Source organism: Ictidomys tridecemlineatus, chromosome 12, assembly GCF_052094955.1.
Source record: "Ictidomys tridecemlineatus isolate mIctTri1 chromosome 12, mIctTri1.hap1, whole genome shotgun sequence".
NCBI lineage: Eukaryota > Metazoa > Chordata > Mammalia > Rodentia > Sciuridae > Ictidomys > Ictidomys tridecemlineatus.
The window spans coordinates 31663504-31684334 of record NC_135488.1 but is presented as its reverse complement, the minus strand read 5'-3'; the positions used below and the strand labels follow the sequence as shown (position 1 = coordinate 31684334).

General features: G+C 51.2%; 1 long non-coding RNA gene across 3 annotated transcripts in view; it reads right to left on the bottom strand.

Annotated features, from left to right (window-relative positions):
- Window positions 1-15166, bottom strand: part of LOC120884948 (uncharacterized) — a 55156-nt gene extending 39990 nt beyond the window's left edge. For all 3 annotated transcript variants that reach the window (XR_013428662.1, XR_013428663.1, XR_013428664.1), the window contains exons 1-3: window positions 15072-15166; window positions 13599-13643; window positions 12201-12358 (exon numbers count right to left, since the gene is read on the bottom strand). This is a non-coding gene — a long non-coding RNA (uncharacterized LOC120884948). The remainder of the gene's footprint in view (window positions 1-12200; window positions 12359-13598; window positions 13644-15071) is intronic.
- Window positions 15167-20831: the final 5665 nt, after the last annotated feature.

Here is a 20831-nt window from a genome sequence, read left to right as displayed (position 1 = left end):
TGCGCACATCCAGGTCTGAGGGGTGTGAGCGTGAGCTGCACACCCAAGGACCAGAAGAAAGTCGGTTTCCTCCAGAAAAGGCACCCCAGACGCGGTGAGGACAAGAGCACATCACCTTCCCCGTCCCCTGCAAGCCCACAGTCATCCCCACCCCAGGCAAACCTTAGAGATGGGGTAGGCCCAGGCCATATCCAGTGGAGTGGTCTGAAAGCATCTTTCCAAAGTTGAAAGGTAGAACTTCACCTCAAGGTGGTGGCATTAAGACTTGAAGCTCTAGGTGGCTACTGTGCAGGGGATGGCTGAGCCCACATGGGCCTAGAGATAGCAAGTGCTACCTCCCTGGGTCGTGGGTGAAGCACCGGGCAGGGGCTCTATGTCTGACAAAGGACACAGAATGAGAATAAGTCCTGCCTGCTCACTTCTTGTGAAAGTTTTCTGAGTCTTCCAAAGCCAGCTTCTGCTCCAGTGAATGGTAAACCCACTGTGTGAGCATAGAACGGGGCCCGTGGATGGGCAGCCTCAGTCACAAGTCCCTTCCCCTCTTCTAAAGGTGGCTTTGCAGCTGTCTGCTTTGGATCCACAAGTCCATCACTGGGAAGCAGGACCCTGCAGCCTCCACGCAGATCTGAGTCTGAGTCCTCTTTCTACTCATGGGACAATCTGAGCTGAGGCCAATCCTCTGAGCAACCTCAACACCCAGATCCCTTGGGCTGACTCCCTGTCAGCCACCCCACAGTTACCCAGGGCTGAGGGGGCCTTGATTCCATGCTCAGCCCCAACCTCTGGCGCTCACAGGGGTCTCCCAGGGACCCCAGCTGAGGAAGGAACCCCCACCGCAGACATGGCCCACTCTGAGCTGCAGGAAAGAGAGCTCTGGAAGATCCTGTCCTTTGGCTCACAGCTCACTGGGCAGAACTGGTCACGGCCCCACCAGCCCTAAGAGGCAGGAAGTGCCAGCCACATCAGGAACTGGAGACTCTCCAGTAAGGTCACCCACAGCCCTCCGGCCCACTGTGGCGGAAGACTCCAGAGAGCAGGTGGGTGCTCTCTACGTCCCCAGGCCCCTTTTGGCTGCCCTACTCTCAAAACATCATAAATTAACAGGACATCAACGGAGGAGCCCTAGAACCCCTTCTCCAGGGGCAGATACCAAAGGGGCAGGAGAACAGTGTGGCCTCAGCTCTCAGAGAGCCTGGCTTATCTCCCTACTCGGCCACACACATCCCAGAACCCACTTCACCCAGGGGCCAGCGTTGTATCTCACTGGGGTTCTACCTCCCTCAGGGAAGGTAGGCTGCCCTGACGGATCTCAGACCTGCTGTGCTGGGGAGGGCCTGTGGCCGGAGAGCCCAGCCAGGCCAGGAGGTCCCAGAACCTGGGTTTGCAGGTTCATCGCAAGATGGTCTCAACCTCAGGCTTCCAGGCCAGGTGGCCTGCATGCTGGTCTCAGCTCTTTAACTTCCCAGGGGTGGACTATGGGCCTCCTGTGCAGCCTAACAGAGTGCCTTCCATCCACGTGGCCCAGGACTCCTCATGCAGCACACACCCCTGAACTTGGAAATTGTCTGCATTGAATGCCTCGCGCCCCTTGCTGGGACAGCAAGCTGCTGACTTTCTAGAACACCAAGGTCCCTTGCTTTGGGTAAGAAGGTATTTTAAACAGTTACTGTTTTGGAATATGACAATCATCTTCTCATTTTGAACAGTCATGGAAAAAAAAAATCACCAGTCCAGGAAAACCACCGTAGCCTGCCGGGTTTCCGTGGGTTATTTCTGGATGTGCCTCAGTTTCCTGAGTTGCCGAGTGATCGTGTGTTCTCAGCGGGAAAGAGAACAGCATCCCTTTACCAAATGGGTCATGACAAGTGCAGCCTAGTTTTCTATGCTTTCCAGAATGTTCCATTCATGCAAGTGGGTTTCACTGGGGTAAAGAGACCAGGCCCCTTTGGGGACATTGAGGAAATCACTGGGGCCTTTTCTGTTGTCACCACAAGGGGGAAGGGTCACTGAGAGCTTTGGGCAGATACAAGTCAGAACTTCATACTTGTCACTCACTATGAAGAATCACCCCAGATCCCAGATGATTGTCAAACATCCTCATGGACGTCCCTGGAGGTAAAATTCTGTTCATAATACCTGAGCCTGGAGCCTAATTGGACATGAAGATATTGTGCCTATTTTTAAAAATACCCTGGATTTTTTTCCCCCAATATTCAAACTTTAAACACCCCAAATTCCCCAGGAATGCAATTTCTGTTTACATCAAGAGAAGACTGTGCTTTGATTGGCCTAGAATTCTCCTGAGGGCCCCTTTTCCTGAGGGGCCCCTCTCCGGTCTGAACCATCAGGGCACAAACAGCAATGCTGTCCATGTATCTGGTGGCCAGCAGCACACCCCAGCTCCTGTCTCCATGGTGATTCTGTGTGGAGAAGCAAGGCAGGGCGCAAAAGTCATTCAGAGAATCCCCTTGCCAGCTGAGCATGTGACCAGGGGTTTCTTAGAGTGATGAGTTTGAGGGTAGGTGAGGGAACGAGGCTGAAAGATTTATCTGAAGTCCCCCAGCACTTAAATGGACACCATTAATCCAAAGTGTTCTTGCATCTAGGTCAGAAAAGGGAAAAAAAGCACACACACACATTATAAAATTTCCCTCTGGGGACAGGATGGGGTCAGTGTGGTCAGTACTCAGGTCATAAGGTTTCCAAATTCTTCCAAGATTCTGTCTTCTGCACCAAGGAGGACCTGGGCTTGCTGAGAGGCCTCGCTGGGCCTTGCTGTTCTCAGCAATTTCCTTTTATGATTAAGGTCAAACACTACGCAGCCCAGCCTGATGACCAAGTCTGTGTCCCTGGCTCTGTTCATACCTGATGGAAGAATCTCCATCTCCCAGTAGAGGGGTCAGTGGGCCCCGATTTGGGTCTTGGGTCTCCCCTTTCCATCCAGGCTCACCCTCTGCCTCCGTTTTGTGAGAGAGTACAGCATGGTGGCAGGGGTTGGTGGGGACCCTAGCAACGTTCTAGGACAGCGTTTCAAGGAAAGGGCCTCCCTGAGCAAGACACTGCTCAGTGTCTGATTTCCACTGTCCCAAGGCAGTTTGGGGGCAGCCTGGGCTCAGAGGGAAGGTGAATCCTTTCCTTCACATTGCACCCCAGGTCATTCTCAACTTGGTTGTCCTGGGTACAGGGTGGAGGCTACAGAACACTCCACTCAGGCAACACGGGGAGCTCTGGCAAGCTCATCACCCTCACGGTCCTGCAGGTTGTTATGGCTGACCTGTCCTCAAGGCTTCTGTAGAAGGTTCTCCACTGTGGTTCTGAGCTCTGCCAAGGCAGGGTCGCTGAGCCTCACCACCACCTATCCTCCATCTATCTATGGCAGAGACAGATGTATAGGTGGGTGAAAACAGATGAACAGAGATGGATGGACAGAAGGATGGATGGGTAGGTAGACAGACGGCCGGCCAGATGGATGCTGAGAGCAAATGCAGTGCAGTGGGAAGCCCTATGCAGATGACCTGGGTTTCAATGCGGCTCCCCGTTCACCCTAGGACAAAAGGTCTCTCTCCTGTCCCGCCTCCCTCCTGGCCTTTCTGAAGCAGGACACGGGAGCAGCTGGTGGTACTTCGGGTTCATCACAACATCTCAAATCATTTTTTAAACTCTTGGCCCAGCCCCTTGGACCCTTTGCCAAGCACTTTTTCCCTCAGTTTCTGAACCCTGGAGAAATGTTATCTGAATGTTTCCAATTCATTTATGCTCAGCTCATCAAAATGCCATTTTATAAGAGCTGTTTAAACTCCGAAAGGCCTGGGAAACTTTCCACTCATATATTTATATGTGGAAAGCAGCCTGGGTTCTCCTATTCAGTGGGGGAGGGATGCTGTGCTGCCAGGACCCGTGTCCCTCCTGCTTGTCCTGCCCACCCCCATGACAGCGGAGGTGGACCTGGGAATGGAAGGGTCATACCTTGTCTCCATAGTCAAGACAGAGCTCCCGGGGCCATGCAGGAGGTCGGAGGGCCCAGTGCAGATGTGGAATCTCCAGAGAGAACCCTGAGCTAGCATCCTCAACTGCAAATGGAAGGTCCCTGGAGTTCTCCAGGTGGCCCTGGGGACAGGGAGAGACCACCCAACATGGGCCACCGTCTCCGCTTCCTCTCCAGCTTCCTCCTGGCAGGGTTCACGGGGTTAACCTGGAGAGTGCCCCAGGGCAGTTTTAATATTTTAACAAAATATTAATAAATAAAATTTAGAAATGTTTTAGTCAGCTTTTTCATTGCTGTGACCAAAAGGCCTGACAAGAACAATTAGAGGAGAAAAAGTTTGTTTTGGCGCTGAGGGTTTGAGGTCTCAGTCTGTAGATGGCAGCTCCTCTCCCCGGGGCTCAAAGTGAGCAGCAGCACATCACGGCAGAAGCACACGATGGAGGAAAGCAGCTAGCAACATGGCGCCAGGAAGCCCAGACAGGGAGAACTCTGCTCAACAAGAACAAACGGAACCCACCCTCCCATTTTGAAGACTTATTACAGAGCAGCAGTGATCAGGACTGTGGTATTGACAGAGAAACATGTGCACAGACCAGCTGGACAGAAGAGAACCCAAAAATGGCCCCATCAGAAAAGCCAACTGTAAGTACAGCCAACGGGTTTTTTTCTTTTAATGAAGAAAAGAGATTTATTTAGCTTGCAGTTTTGGATGCTGAAAACCCAGTGAAGTGGCCCAGGCTCTGGGAAGCCCTCCCAGCTGATGTTGAAGAGGGAGAAAGAACAATTCTGTGGAGGAAGAGGAGTCTTTTCAACAAAGGGTAGTACAGCAATCGGAGAGCGAAAGGGAGGGAGGGAGGGGGCCTTGGCCTCCTCTCCCATCTTATACAAAAAATAAAGAGATTGTGTATTTAAGTATAAGAGGTGAACTGTGAGACATTGAGAAGCATGCATATGAAGCATCTTAAGAACCCAGGGCTCGGGCTGGGGGTGTGGCTCAAGCGGTGGCGCACTCGCCTGGCATGCGTGCGGCCCGGGTTCGATCCTCAGCACCACATACCAACAAAGATGTTGTGCCCGCCGAGAACTAAAAAATAAATATTAAAAATTCTCTCTCTCTCTCAAAAAAAAAAAAAAACCCAGGGCTTGGTAAAGACTTTGTAAAACACAATCCATAAAGAAGAGGAATTAATAAACTGGATTTCATCAAAACTCAAACTTTTGTCCAAGGAGAGAGCTGGTTAAGGCAACCGGAAGCCAAGCTACAGGCCGTGCGCTGGTTTCCCTGGCTTCTGCTGCGAAGCCCCACTGTCCTGGCAGCCTGGAACACAGCGCTGATGGTCCTCGACTCCACGGTCCCGTGCTCCTGGCCTCCCACAGCAGGAAGGCTGCATTCCGCTCCAGAGGTCTGGAGACTCGCCGGGCTACTCCTGGAGTCAGCAGAGACTGTGGAGGTGTCGGGCCGAGGCCTCCCTCCTCCCTGACTGCAGCCCGGGCTCACTCTCAGCTTCTTGATGCCTCCTGTGTCTCCTGCCGGGTGGCTCCCTACCACCATCTTGATGTCTGCAAGGACCCGTGGAGTCCCTTGTACTGGTGGAATCCTTCCCCCACAAGCCAAGTGTGTGTGTGTGTGTGTGTGTGTGTGTGTGTGTGTGTATACATGCACACACACTACTCCCTTCCTCCTTCTCCTGTTTCCTCTGCTACTTTTTTGTGGGGAGGGTGACTCAGGGATGGAACTCAGGCCACTCGACCACTGAGCCACATCCCCAGCTCTTTATTTAGAGACAGCGTCTCACTGAGTTGCTTAGCGCCTCACTGTTGTTGAGGCTGGCTTTGAACTTGTGATCCTCCTGCCTCAGCCTCCAGAGCCATGTGTGCACCGTGCCTGACTCATCTGCTACTTTTAAGGGCTCATGTGATTACATAGGGCCCATCCAGAGAAATCAGGATAGTCTCCCTATTTTAAAGTCAACTGTTCAGTGACCTTAATTGTATCTGAAAATCCTCTTGTGGCAGTACCTAGATTAGTATTTAATTGGATAACCAGGGGACATAAATTTTCCTATCAGGGACTTGGAGAAATGATTTATAAACCACATTTATGACAAAGGACTCATATCTAAAATATAAATATGCATTTCAAACCCTCAAAACTCAACAGACAAAAAAACCAATTTAATTAGAAAATGGGCAAAGAGATAAAAAGCTATTTCACTGATGAGGATGATACACCAGGAAAGCGCAGGAAAGCCCATTCAGCGCCAGGAGCCATGAGGGGAATGCAAATCAGGAGCCCCGTGAGCTGTCACTGCTGCCTATCAGAGCTCCAAAAGGAGAGGAGGAGAGCGCAAAGGTGGTCAGGGCAGGGAGAAAGTGGCTCCTGGTGCACTGCAGCTCCGGGAACGTAGAGGACAGCCATTCTGAGAACACTCTGGTAGTTTCTTAAAAAGCTGAACATACACTTACCTCAGAGCCCAGCCACTGCAATTGGGAGTATTTAACCTATAAAAATAGAAATTATGTCACACCCAAACCTACACAGCCGGAAACAACGCACATGTCCGTCCGCGGCGAATGGCTAAATCCATATCTGGGATGGACCATGCATCTGTCTAGTCAGGGCTGTCCAGAGGACGGGAAACAGGGAAGCCGGCGGTGCCTCCGGGGAGCCAGAGTGAGGCATCGTGAGAAACCGGGCCCGTGACTGTGGAGGGCGGCGAGTCCCAACCGCACAGTTCTTGATGGAAAACTTGGCATTGCTGCTGCCGCAGCTGGAGGCCAAGGCCATCTGCTGGCAGAATTCTGTCTTCCTTAGGGGAGGTCAGTCTTTTTTTCTATTGACCTTCGACTGATTGGATGAGGCCCACACATTATTAAATCAGTCTGCTGAGTTAAATGTTTATCTCATTAAAAATTTTTTTAAAAGTACCTCTCTAGAAACATCTAGAATGTTTGACCCATGGTACCATGGTCTAGGCAAGTTGGTGCATAAGATCGACCATTCACTATGGAATGCTACTCACAATAAGAAGGAAGAGTCCCCTGCTGCACATGGCAGCTTGGACAGGTCTCCAAGGAATTCTGCTCAGGGAAAGACTCTCAGTCTCCAAAGGCCACCTACTGTGTGACTCCTTGTGTGTGACATTTACAAAAGAACTAAGAGACGCCCAGGGCTGGGTGGCAGGGAGGTCTCTGGTACTTCAAGGCTCTGCAACCATGATGAGGTGTCATGAAGCCATACACACGATGACCAGTGCAGACTCCTGGTTCCAGTACTGTGCGAGACTCAGTTAAGATGTCCCCAGTGGGCCAGCCAGGTAGGAGGCACCAGGACCTCCCTGAGGTATGCAACCTCAGATGCACCTGGAATGACCTCAGAGTGATTCTTTCCAACAGTTAATAAATGGCTCAGCATCAAATTAAAATATTCTTCCCAGCAAAGGAAACAATTGGGATTGTGAAGAGAGAACCTACAGAAAGGGAGAAAATCTTTGCTAGTCACTCTCTGATAGAGGATTAGTATCTAGAATATATAAAGAACTCAAAAAACTTTACAAATCAAGTAATCCAATTAATAAATGGGCAAATGAACTTAAATAGACATGACTCAAAAGAAGAAATACAAATGACCAATAAATTTATGAAAAATGTTCAACGTCATTAGCAATTAGGGAAATGCAAATCAAAACTACCCTGAGATTTCATCTCACACCAGTCAGAATGGCTGCCATAGGAATGCCAGGTACGGTGACACGTACCTATAATCCCAGGGACTCAGGAAGCTGAGGCAGGAGGATCTCAAGTTCAAACCCAGTCTCAGCCACACAGCAAGACCCTGTCTCTAAATAAAATACAAAAAAGGGCTGGGGACATGGCTCAGTGGTCAAGTATCCTGGGTTCAATTCTCGGTGCAAAAAAAAAAAAAAAAAAGAGAGAGAGAGAGAGATAGAGAATGAATACAAATAATAATAAATGCTGGAGAGGATATGGAGAAAAAAGAACATGTCTACACTGTTGGTAGAAATATCAATTCATACAACTGCTATGGAAATCAGTATGGAGCTTCCTCAAAAGACTAGGCATGGAAACACCGTACAACCCAACTACACCACTCCTCGGTATTTAACCTCAAGAATCAAAGTCATCATGCAATAGTGATATGTGTGTGTCTATATAGTGATACAGCAGCACAATTCACAGTAGCCAAACTACGGAGAGAAGACAGCAAGAGATTTTGAACTGGCCCACAGGACTGTGGAGGGCGGTAAGTCCCAAACTGCGCGGTTCATGATGGAAAACCCGCTACCGCTACTGGAGGCTAAGCCCAACCCCTGGCAGAATTCTCTCTTCCCCAGGTGCCGTCCACAGATGAATGGGCAGAGATCATGTGGTCGACACACAGCTGGAGTTTTATTCTGCCATCAAGAAAAATGAAGTTATGCCCCTTGCAGGAAAATGGATGGCACTAGAGACCATTGTTTTAAGTCAAACTCGGAAGGTCAAGGATCAAATGTTTCCTCTGATACATGGAAGCTAGAGAAGAAAAAGGGAAAGAAAGGTGGGCAGGGGGTGTCTCATGAAAATCAAAGGGGATCATGGAGGAAAAGGACCAGGGAGCTGGAGACGGGAAGAAGGAGAAGTGCCCGAATTATCCTGTGTGTTGTGTACTGTGTACACTTATGAATGTGTAAAAAACAAAATTCAGTACGTTCAACACACCAATTAAAAAACATCAGAGAAAATAAAAAAGAACGAGCCAGGTACAGCAGCACACACCTGTCCCAGGAGCTCAAGAGGCTGGGACAGGAGGATCTCAAGTTCGGGGCCAGCCTCACCAACTTAGTGAGGTCCTAAGCAATTGAGAGCAATTTAGTAAGACCTTGTCTTAAAAGAATCAAAATGACTGGGGAAGTGGTTCAGTGGTAAAGCAGCCCTGGGGGTGGGGATTTAGCTCAGTGGCAGAGCACTTGCCTAGCACACAGGCCCTGAATTCAGTCCTCAGCCCTGGGGAAAAAGAAAAAAGAAAAAAGAAGCACCCTAATCCCCAATGTATATGTATTTTAAAAACCAATGTCTTTTAAAAACTGTTGGAGGAAGTGAAAATCTCCTAAGATGCCAAAGGAAGAGTCCCCTGAATGCCTGGCAGCCACCAGGCTGACCAACTCCCAGAATGCCAGGTCCCCAGAGGAAAGTCTGAAACCCTCACTCTGCCCCTTATCCCCTTGTCCCCAGGGACAGCAGTGACAGGCAAATATTACCTGGAAAGCTGTCCCTTCAGAAGCAGAATGTGGTTCTTTTTCATTTCCACTCCTTCCTAAAACAAACCAATTTCCCCTCTTTTCATTTGTATCTAAACCAAGGGTCTAAATAAAGGAACTCCACCGTCGGCAAAGGCCATGCAAATCTGTGTTCACAGATTCCCCTCCACTAACTGGTTCATTAAACCCCATCAGATAGAAGACCCTTGATGCCGAAGCAAGCTAATTGTAGCTGCCTTCATCCGTTTTCTGATGCTGTAACCGAATACCACAAACTGGGTGATCTATAAACAATATAAGTTTATTCAGTCTGTGATTCAGGAGGCTGGAAGATGAAAGGCTCTCCTATAGTGAGGGCCTCGGCGCTGCGCCCTAACATGGCAGAATGTCTAACAAGCATACAGGCAGGGAGAGGGTGAGGGGGGCCAAAGTCAACACAAACCTGCTCGTCAATAACAGACACTCGCTCGGCACAAGGAATAACCCCACTAGCCCAGTCGTCAGGGCAGAGTCTATGACCTAATCACCTCTCAAAGGTCCTGCTTCTTAGGACCGTGACAGGAGCAATTAAGTTCCCACCGAGTTTTGGAGGAGACAGACCACAGCAGAAACTATCAATGACATTAACTGAAAAATGCATTTGCGATGGACTTCTGAAGCCATGTGCATTCATTTAAGCTGACCCTCCAGTTACGACTTCAAGTGGCCTTTCGGAGAGTACTGTTAAAAAAGAAGAAGAAGAAGAAGAAGAAGAAGAAGAAGAAGAAGAAGAAGAAGAAGAGCATGCAGTGAGGGCACGCAGGCATGGCTTTGGGGAACAGGAGGGCTGCCAAACAAAGGTCGGCACCCAGAGCCTTTAATCAAAGTGGAATAGGTTGGGGTGACGGGACAGGGCCAGGCTGATGGGAAAATGGTCCACAGGGATGAACTTTGCCCATGGGGCCATCTGCTCTTTTTCCCAGCAGCCCCTCCTCCTGTTGGGCCTTCCCCATCCTCCCCCCGCCCCGGACCCTGTGGGCCAGGCGTTAACTGCCCTAGCTGGGCGGCACCTTCTGTCGGCGCTCCCCCGGCCCCTCTGCGGGCACGGGCGAGCAGGGTTTGGTTGGCCCCTTCCTGCCTGTGGTTTACCGCTGACTCAGCAGAAGCCCAGCACACAGCTTAGATGGTTGGTGCAATCCCCTCCACGTTAGATCACGTTTCTCTCTGTCACTAAATATTCCTGGAAAACATGCTATTTACGGATGCACACTTGGCCAGGCCCATCTGTCAAGCTGGAGGATCTCGGGGCCTCTAGTTCTCTGGCCCGTGCATGGAGCACACATACTCATACGTGGCCGTGCGCTGGCGTCTGCCGTTCACAGGTCCCGAGCAAACCACTGCTTTCAGTCTTGGCATCTCAACATTAGAAGGTAACAGCCACAATAAAATAAAATAAAAATACATCCTGCAACAGAATTTCTTGTGGCCCTGAAGCCTCCTGGCCAGACCGGAACACACGAGCTGTCAGCACTGGGTGTCATCAATGCTGGGGTCAAACCCAGGGCCTCGCGCTGGCTAAGCACACACTCTGCCACTGAGCGGTTCCCCAACCCCTTGTGACACTATTTTGGGCTCAAAGTGGCAAGAAGAAGGATGCTGTGCTGCAGAAGCCCAGAGTCAAGTCCAGAACTGCAAGTGTGACAGCAAATAATGCTCCACACCAAGGGCCCTGACTCCCTGAGTCCCCTGCCTTGCCACGGGCATGTCGCCATCGCACCATGAGAAACCCATCCTCCTATCACAGGCTGTTCCTGAGCACCTTCCTGCCATCTTCTGCCCCTCTCCACCCTGTGGCCACCCACACAACTGGACACACAGGACCGAAGCATCTGCAAGGTCCTTCTCCCCGGTTGTTCTGTGGCACATTATGTTTCCAAAGATGGTGAAAAAACACCTCTCAGCCCAGAGGCTCTGCAAGCACACAGTACTCCTCCACCATCGGGTGGACTCTAACATCCTTCTTCCTGAGTCCAGGAAGGCTTGAGTCTTATTCGCCACTAGAAGAATGCAGCGACTGTCCCACATAACTTCCAAGACTGGGTCATAAGAAAAGACACAGGCTCCACCATTAAAGCTCTCAAATTGGGGTCTTGAGCCCCAAGGAGAAATCTCCATGTCTGCCACCACCACACTGGGGCCATTATGCTGTGAAAGTCCAGGCCCCTGTAGGTGCTCTGGCCAACAGCCCCCTCAGAAGTTCCAGCTGATGACCAGCATCAGTGGCCATAAGCACAGCCAGACTTCAGACTTCAGGAAACTACAGGCCTCAGACTTGGCATCTTACCAGCTGAGGTCCCAGACACCGTGGGCAGACTGGCCAAGAGGATAACGTGACTCTGAAAATGTCACTACAGTGAGGATCTCGAGGACAAACCGTCACCCCTAAGCGCATCTGTGATTAGTTGGTTCTTAGGAAAACTTTCAGCTCAGGCATGAGGGACACTTAGAAAATAAGGACTAACTGTCCCTAAACTTGCAGAGCTCAGAGCTCTGTGGAAAAGCTGGATGAGGCCATTTGACTAGCCTCAGAGATGGAACTTGAGATCCTGGCTTCACTCCCTAAGTCTCAGTTCTAGCACTGCCGGGGAGAGTGGGGCTGCTAAGCCCTGTCTGGAACGTCATGTCTCTGAAGAATGGAGAGAGGTTAGCCAACGGGCACAGGGGTGCAGCTGATGGGAAAAAAAAAAAAAAAAAAACACTTCTAATGTTCAATAGCATAGTAGGGTAGCTACAGGTCAACCAAAACGGCGAGTAGAGATTTTGAATGTTCATCACACAAAGCAGTGAGAAGCATTTGAGGCGACAGGTATGCCAATCACCATGATCAATGCACATCATTGTGTGCATGCGTTGAAATTCCACAGCTAATTATTTGGTGTCAAAAATCATGCATATTTTGGTAGCCAGAACCAACATACCTAACAGGAACGACTTGGAGGGGGAGAAGTTGACTCGGGGCTCACGGTTTCAGAGGTCTCAGTCCAAAGTCAGCTAACTCCACTGCTCTGGGCCTGAGATGAGGCAGAACATCATGGTGGAGGGACAGGGTGGAGGAAAGCTGCTCAGCTCCTGGCAACTGAGAAGCAGAGAGAGAGAGTGAGGAGCAGGCGCAAATAGAATTTCCAAGGACAAACCCCTCTGACCTGCTGCCTCCAGCCACATCCCACCTGCCTCCAGTTACTACCCAATTATCCATTCAGATTATCCATCCACACACAGATAAGGTTTCACTCTCATAAAAAGTCATTTCACCTATGAATGTGGTGGCTGCATTGGCTCGTGAGCTCGGCAGGGGGGGGAACGGGGGACATTTCATTTTTATTTTAAGAGAGATACTATTTCTGTCCCAGATGTCATTCCCCCCAGGAAAGAAGACCGAGAGAAGAGCCCTGGCCCTTCTTTCCCAGGTGAGACTGTGGCCGTTTGTACATGGACCAGGGTATCCTTGAGCGCCCCACGGTAGCCAAAGTCCCCATCAGCGTGGCCTGAGCCTCCCATGGGCCTTCCAGTAAGAAAAGACACCTTCCTCACTAGGGCAAGTCAGAAAACTGAGTGGAGAAACGCAGAAGGCTCCCCCTGCCCTCGGTGAGAACTTGGGAAAAGAGATAGGACCCCCCAAGGGGAGCTGTGGTGCAGCGGGTCCCGCTCCTCGCCCGGGACCTCATGGTAAAGGGATTTCCACAGCTCACCCTCCTCAGAGGGAAAGGGAGGCCTGAGAAACGGAATAATGAAGGGTGCTTCCCACCTGGGCCCCACAGCTGGGAAAGGAAGGGCTGGCCTGTGCTCAGGGAAGGACCTGCCCTAGGAGGACGGCCATCAGCCGTCTCTTCCCTGCTTGGTTGGCACAGGGGGAGACCTCGCTCTGGGAAGGAGCTGGCTGTGGAGGAAGAAAAGGTCAGAGTCATTCGATAGGAGGGGAGAGAAAGGGGACATGTCGTCCATTGCCAGGGAGGGGACAACGGAGCAAGGAGCAAAACTTGCCCCAGAAACACCTTGGTTTCCCTAGAAGCCAGTAGCCAGAGGAGGAAGGGGCACCCAGCTGCTTTGTGGGGCCTGCCCTCTCCCTGTCCCCTCTCTGGACGCCAGCTCTCCTGTGTCCAAGTCTAACATCCAGAGGACAAGCTGCATAGGCCAGTGGCAGCACAATGGTGACTCTGCTCCTGGAGCTGCTGCCAGATGGACAACAGACCTCAGAGACTGGGTTGATAAAAGAGCTTCTGTTGGCAGTTTCTGAGGGCCCCTGTCCCCCCCTCACCCTAGAACACCCGCGGGCTGTGGGGATTAGACGGCGCTCCTGAATGGACACTTCCTCTCACCTGTTATCAGCTGCAGATCCATCCATCTGAGCCTGGCACAGTTCCCTGTACACACAAGGTGCTCAATCAGTGTGGGTCAAATCAAGGGAAACCCTAGGAGTGACCAGTGTGGACTGTCTCTGACCCTGGGCCTGCAGGGTCAAACAGAACAATAAAAGCCCCAGGACCTCAGACCACTAGAGCCGACAGCTGACGGCCAGGTGAGGATCTACCCGGCTGTCCAGGGGCTCTGAGAGCAAAGCCAGGCTGGAGGAGTCTCTCCTCAACTCCAGGGCAACTTCTGACCCGCCCCTCGTCTGGCAAAGTCTCCACCTCCTGGAAGGGATGTGTGGAGAGAACAGCAACCTGGCGTGGTCCCCCACAGGGCTCAGGGCTCACCAGCACCTGGGGTAGAGACCTAGGAGCCTCCGATCTGAGGTACTCACTCAAAAAAGCCCCAGTGCTACTGTCTGCACCATCTTGTGTCCTTCCATAACACATTTGGGAAGAAGAAAGCCAAAGATGGCTCTTAGGGTAGCCAGTGAGACACCAACCAGCTTCCCGCCCTGACCAGCCCCGCAAAAGAGAAGCTACTTTCTCTTAAAAAGAAGCACAGACGAACGCCCTGCCTATCTCGAGCTGAGGGATGGGGACCCCCAGCAAAGAGTGGTATCCTTGCAGTCGCTGCCTCCTCCCAGCTTTGGGGACTTTGCAGTGTGGGGCTGGTCACCTCCCCTGGGAACTGCTTCTGAGACACTGATCTGTAATGACCCAGGCATCTGACACACCCGGCCACCGGCTTCTTCCCTGCCAGCTGCAGGGAGTCGTGGGACAGCAAGTCTTTGGAGTTCCCAGCCACAACAGGGACAATCCAAGCAATTTCCAGGAATCCCACAGCCTCGGGGTCTCACTGGATGGCAGGGATAAGGAAGTGCTGAGCCATGGCCATTTGACATTCTAATCCCTGTGCTCACAGCTGCAGAGCTCTGTGTCACTGGTCCCAGACACAAGCCGGGCGTGATGCAGGTTGAGTGAGGATGAGTGAAAGGTCACTATTAGCTTTGGGTTTAGAAAAAGAAAAAGGAGGAGGAGGAGGAGGAGGAGGAGGAGGAGGAGGAGGAGGAGGAGGAGGAGGAGGAGGAGGAGAGAAAAAAAGAAAGGAAGGAAGGAAAAGTCCCGGTCTGTGTTCTCTAGCAGATCCCAGCATTTCCAGCCGGGGCTGGCACCTCCCTTCCCTTCCACTGTGTGCAGAGCAGAGCCGACGTGCTCACTCCGAGGTCTGTGTACCTGGACACCATCCTTTCAGGCCTGAGGACCCGAGGGGGGAAGTGGGCCCCTGACTCTGGGAGGGGGAGAGCTCTGTCTCCTGGTACCAGGGAGCACCTGGCTGCCCGGCCAGGAAGCAAGAAGCCCCGGGGCCAGGAGTGGACAAATGCACTTCTTTTATGTCCATCCAGTAAGCAACGGAGCTCAAGGTGAGAGCTTTCGGCTCACCTGGGCTCCACAAACATGTGCTCTCTTCCAGAGTGGGGGTCCTGGGAGGTGCTGGGGACTGGTCCAGTCAGTGAGAGCGATTTAAATTAATGAATGGATTGCCTGACTCCAGCTCAGCACCTGCGCTGGGGATGCCCCGCCCCCTCCATGAGACACCTGGGCTTCCTAAGGGATTAGCCAGATGCAACTTATTTCCAGTTACACATTGGCCGTCCACCCAACCGGGGCAGCCTCGTGACTACAGTAAGCTGCTAAAACAGGCCAGCGCTGCTTCAAACAGACACCCAAACACCTGTTGTTCTTGTTAAGTAAAAACAAGTTCATAGTCACAGCAAAACCATCAAGAAAACCACAAGTGACCTAAGGATTTCTGACTCACCCTGCAGCCTGGGTACTTTGTGACATTCCACCAAAAGGCATCAGCCACCTGCAGGGGCACTGAAAGCTGTTCATCAGCAGTCCTTTGCCCTCCCTCACTGGGGTGATTACTCATGTGTGCCCTGCCCCTAGATGGCTCTTGCCTTCAGGGGAAAAAAAAGAGAGAGAACAAAAAAAAACTACCTTCCCCCTAAGCCCAAGTGACTAAGAAAAGCTGGCAGGGACCCTCCCTCAGACCATAATTGTGGGAAACCTCTTGCAAAACAGTTTTCTCTGCCAGATAAACTGTGTCTGTTCCCAGCAGCCAACTGCCACACCCCAGAGAACCAACGGGTGAGAGATTTCCTTTAAGAAACCTCAGCAAACATCAAGAACGGTCTGGTCTGTCAGTGGCTGCTCTGTGCCCTGGAATAGCTGTGGGGAGCTGCACCCCAAGAACGGCAGCTGATCGGCCACCACTGCACAACCTGGGCGCTCTTCTAGAAACCAGTCTCCTGAAGGGCAGGCCTGGGCCTGGCCACTTCCTACTGGTAGAGGAAGCCACACGCCAGGCACCAGGCAAGGCCCTGCATGGTTGGTAATTGTCATGAGCCCAGCTGTCTAAGAAATGCAGGCCCCGCGAGGCCACGGAGTCATCTTGGAAAAAGTAGCCAGCCTCAAAGTTGCTGTGCTCTGTGTCACAGGGCTCAGGTTTCCTGGTCACACCTGACAGAGCGAGGCCTGGGCCACAAGCCAAAGGTGGCTTCCATAGATTGAACTATGCATGGGCAGCCGGGCGCTGCGTTCCCAGACATTGCCCACTAAAGCTACCCTGTGAGGATCTGGGGACCTGGGGACCCTGGCCCCCCCACCCCCCTCAGAGCAGGAGCAGATGCCAGGACAGCCCAACTCTTCTGCAGCCTGCCTTCATCTGCACCACTGTGCCCTGTGCCCAGGTGGGCTGCCCAGGGAACATCTCTGCTCCCTAAACACTGACCAGTGGGCACATGTTCAGGTCCTTGATACCAAGGCAACAGCTAGGAATTCAGAGAAGACACCTGGGGCAGGAATACCTGGGCACCAGGCGAGGAGAAACAGGGACTCCGAACCCCACGTAGACGAGCTGCCCCTCATCCTGCTCACGGTTCTGAGCACCAGCTCTCTGAAAACCTCTCTGCTCAGGAAGAGATCTCCCTCAAGTTCTCCCCCAGGTGCTGGAAATCCTCCCTTAGAGCCACCTCCCCCATGGCAGGTTGTCACCTCACTCTCCAGCTGGTGGCTCCAGGGGATAACCACAAGAAGGTGACATCCGCAACTTCTGCGCGTCTCACAACATTTCCAACATATGGTCTTTCGATGAATGATCACCACTTAGGAGATGGACAGTTCTTTTTTTTTTTTTTTTATTGGTTGTTCAAAACATTACAAAGCTCTTGACATGTCATATTTCATATGCTTAGTGAAGCTAGCCAATCCCTAAAAAACAAATACCAAATGTCTTCTTTGATATAAGGAGATGGACAGTTCTATTAGCCCATTTGGTAGTTGAAGAACTGCATACCCTTGGCCCCACAGAGCCCACGCCACTCAATCCCCACAGCAGACGCCACGGCTCTGTGGCGCCACCCACTGGCGAGCCGCAGAAGGCACTGCTCTTTTCCTTTTGGAGAGACCAACGCCTGACCCTTTGCCAAATGTGGATCTGGGCCCAAGAAGGTACCTCCAAGAAGGTGGCAGTGGGCTATACAAAGTGCGTTTTGCCCCCTGGAGGGTGCTCCCCAGCCTCCCCAGTCTCCCATTTAGCTTCACAAACACTGGCTGGGTCTGTGCTGTCTGAGGCTACGTGCTTTTAGCTAAGATGTTTCCATAAATCTTTTTTATGTTTTTTTTAAAAGAAATAAACCTGAATTTGAGAATCATAATGTTCTGCTTCTCCAACACTCAGAATCACCCAGGAGGCTCTGAACTCAGGAGTTGGCAGGGGAAAATGTCTCTCTCTGAACCTGAAGAAAAGCGGAAAATCACCTCAGAAGGCAACGCGCCTTGTCTAGTCACCCCAAAAACTACCTTCCTCAGACTCTGTAGGTGGCATTACCCATGAGGTGCCGGTTGTCATGTTCCTCAGAGGCAGTGCCCAGCCCAGGCGTGCCCAGGTCTGCTGGCTGTCCATGCTGCACAGAGAAAACACTAGCAGATGAAATAGTGAATATCTGAATAAAAACTTAAAGCAGCCAAGTAAATGTGCAGAACATTCTAGAAAGAGCTCCTGCCCAGGCATTGCATTATCACTGTTCTTTCCAGCAGACCCGACCCAGGTTAATCTCAACACTCATTCATTTCTTTCCTTCTTGGCTGAGAGCTTTTTAAGTAACAACTCAAGTCCTGACTTCTCTCTTTACCTCAGGAGAAAATGAAATCCAAAATGAACTTTCCCATCCCAGAGCCCCCAGCTGTGTGTCTCTCTTTGCACAAACCGAACCACTCTGAAGAGCAATTGGCACTGTGAACTGAGAGCCCTGAAAAGGGAGTTGATGTCCGTCCACCTGGCAGTGACCCTTCCGGCACCACAGGAGGGAGCGAATGAGAAGCTTGGATTACTCTTCAAGGATGTTCACTGAAGCTTTATATATGGCTGTAAAAAGCTGGCCACAGTATACTGGTCCCACAATATGGAGATGGTTAGATAATGATGGTACCTCCATAAGATGGCATCTCATAGCAACCTCGAGAGGCACTTTTGAGACTATTTAATGATGCAGAAACATCTATGGAAAACTATAGCACAAAATTACATGCACAATGAATTCCAGAACAATAGAATTACACATACACGTACCTATACAGAGAATTAGAACAACAAAACAAATAAAACGTCAAAAGTGGGTATCTCCAGGTGGCAGGGGGAGGGTTCATTATTATTTTCTCCTTTGTCCTTTTCCTATTCTCTATACATTGCCTTTATCATTTTAAAAGTTGACTGAATAGAAATTTCCACCCAAAAATTCAAGAAAAAGAAACACTTCCCCTCATTATTGGTACAGGTTTGGATTAATAGGAATTTTTTGTTGTGGAATTTCTATAAGAATGAAGAGCCCCTAGGGAAGCTAAAGTAGGAAGATCAAAGTTTGAGACCAGCCTCAGCAATTTAGTGAGGCCCTAAGCAACTAGTGAGACCCCGTCTCAAAATTAAAAATAAAAAAGGCTGGGAATGTGGCTCAGTGGTAAAACGTGCCTAGGTTCAACCCCTAATACCAAAAAAGAAGAAGAAGAAAGAGCCCCTGCTCTGGTCTGGCTTTGCCTTGCAGAGCTGAACTTGGTACACAGTACCAGATTCTTAACCTGTTCCCAAGAACAGAATGGCACAGGGGCTGAAGGTGGACAGAGCAGGATTGCAACAGTGCTGGAGACTCAGGACAAACTATCTTGGCACACCTAAGAACACCCAGCTGCTATGTCTCTTTTTAAACACTGTAAGGGCTACAAGGAAAGTTTATAGAACGACTGTCTGCACTGAGAAACTTAAAAGAAACAAACCAAAAGCTGTCAGGTATAAACCACAGGACACAGGAAAGTGCCAAGGAGACATGTCTGCCCCAGTGCTGGGAGGGAGGTCGGAAAAGGCCTCCATCTCCCAGGAGAGCTCTGGTCTGAAACCCATGACTACAGCAGCGAGGAGGGCCAGAGCTGGTCAGCATGTCCTTGGCAGAGGCTAGAATGGGCAGGTGTGACTTCCCTGGTTAGGAACCAGGCAGCTGGGACCCTGCCACCCCACGTAACCATCCACAGAGCGCTCCCAGCTACCTCCTCCAGGCTCCCTTGAATGTTTGGATGATAAAAGCTGCTTCTCCAGGACTTCAGACTCAGGCACTCCAAATATCCTGCCAAAGCCACGCAAAGAAGCCCCTGTCTCTGAGACAGAAGCCCCCAGAGTAGGGCTCTGCACCCTCGCTCTCTAACCTCTACATGTAGGGGCCCTGGCTTGGGGTGGCCAGCCTTGGTGTCTGCCCAGGTCCACAGCAGGGGCCCACAAGAGACGCAGCATTCTGGCCAACCTGGAAGCTTCTACGGAGTCCATCAGCCAGCCATGCCCAGGGAGTCCTGAAGGAAAGCCACTCAGAGCCCCTGCTGCTGGCAGGACATTGAGCCTCTGTCCCCCTTGGCCCTGTGGGCCACAGGGTCTATTAAATGGGTCTCTGGTCACTATCCAGACCTGGGCCTTCAAGACAGTGAAAACACTAGTTAGAAGCAAGATATTCTGATTTTTTTTTTTAAAGCTTCTTTGAAACCACAAAGAGTAAGAAGCCTTGGAATGTAGTCACTGTTGATTGACCTCAGGTAAGAGGGAGTTTCTGCCTCAAGCTGGGGGAGAAGGATACAGGGAATAGTCCTGCCCCTCCCCTTGCTAGCCCCTTGCTCATCCGCCTGGCTTCCCTAGGAGGAGAACCAGGGTAGGGGGCCTGCTGGGCTAGTGACTGGGACCCCTGGAGAGAGGGTGGGGGAGCATTCCAGGCACAGTGATAGAGGGTGGCAGAGGTAGCATCTTATGCTCCACGTCCATGAGGATCTGCAACAGTTGCCGTTGCTTTACAACTGAGTTTGGGGTGGGAACTGGAGCTGTGCTGGGTGTCCTGCAGTGGACCTGGGTGGTGGAGCCAAGCTCTGGACCCTGCTGACGTATTCTCTTCTAAAACAGGTCTGACCACAAGTCCACTGAGGCCAAGTCCCCAGCATGTGCTTTGCAGGCAACCAGTTCACATCACAGGGTTTCAGAGCAGGAAGAACCCCTAAACCAGTATTTCCCAAAATGTCTCCCCCATCACCACCAAAGGGGGTTTGTGGTCAGAAGCTAAGGGAAAGGCTGCAGAATGTAGTAGTTCCTTCCTGAAGGGACTGGCGGAGCCTTTAGCATGCTAATGCACATAACCGAGAGGAGGAGGAAGGGCTTCTGACATCTTTGTCAGTGGAAACTTCCACCCGCTGGAGTGGAACACTCTGGAACATGACCTGCTGTTCCCAGATTTTATAAAAGCAAAGCTAAGTGTTGAGGGACTTGCCTGAGGTCACATGTCTGCTCCAAGTCAGAAGAGCCCCAGCATTGTCTTTCCCCCCCATCTGTCCCACCCCACCCAGGTCACCTCCCAACACCCTGACCACATTCTTGCTCTGTGAGGCCCCTCTCCATGTCACTCCAACAAACACTGGGAAGGTACATTTTGAAACTGAATCTCAGCCGTGCGTCCCAAGGCTAAGTGCACGTTCCAATCGCGGATTGTTTGGAACTACCCAGCGCGGCTCCCGTCAGCAATGATTTATGTGTGGCTCGATCTGTTGGGGAGCTGACAGAAAAAAGGCAATCTAACCAAACAGTGCCATCGAAGTTCACTGCAAAAACCCTGCTCACCA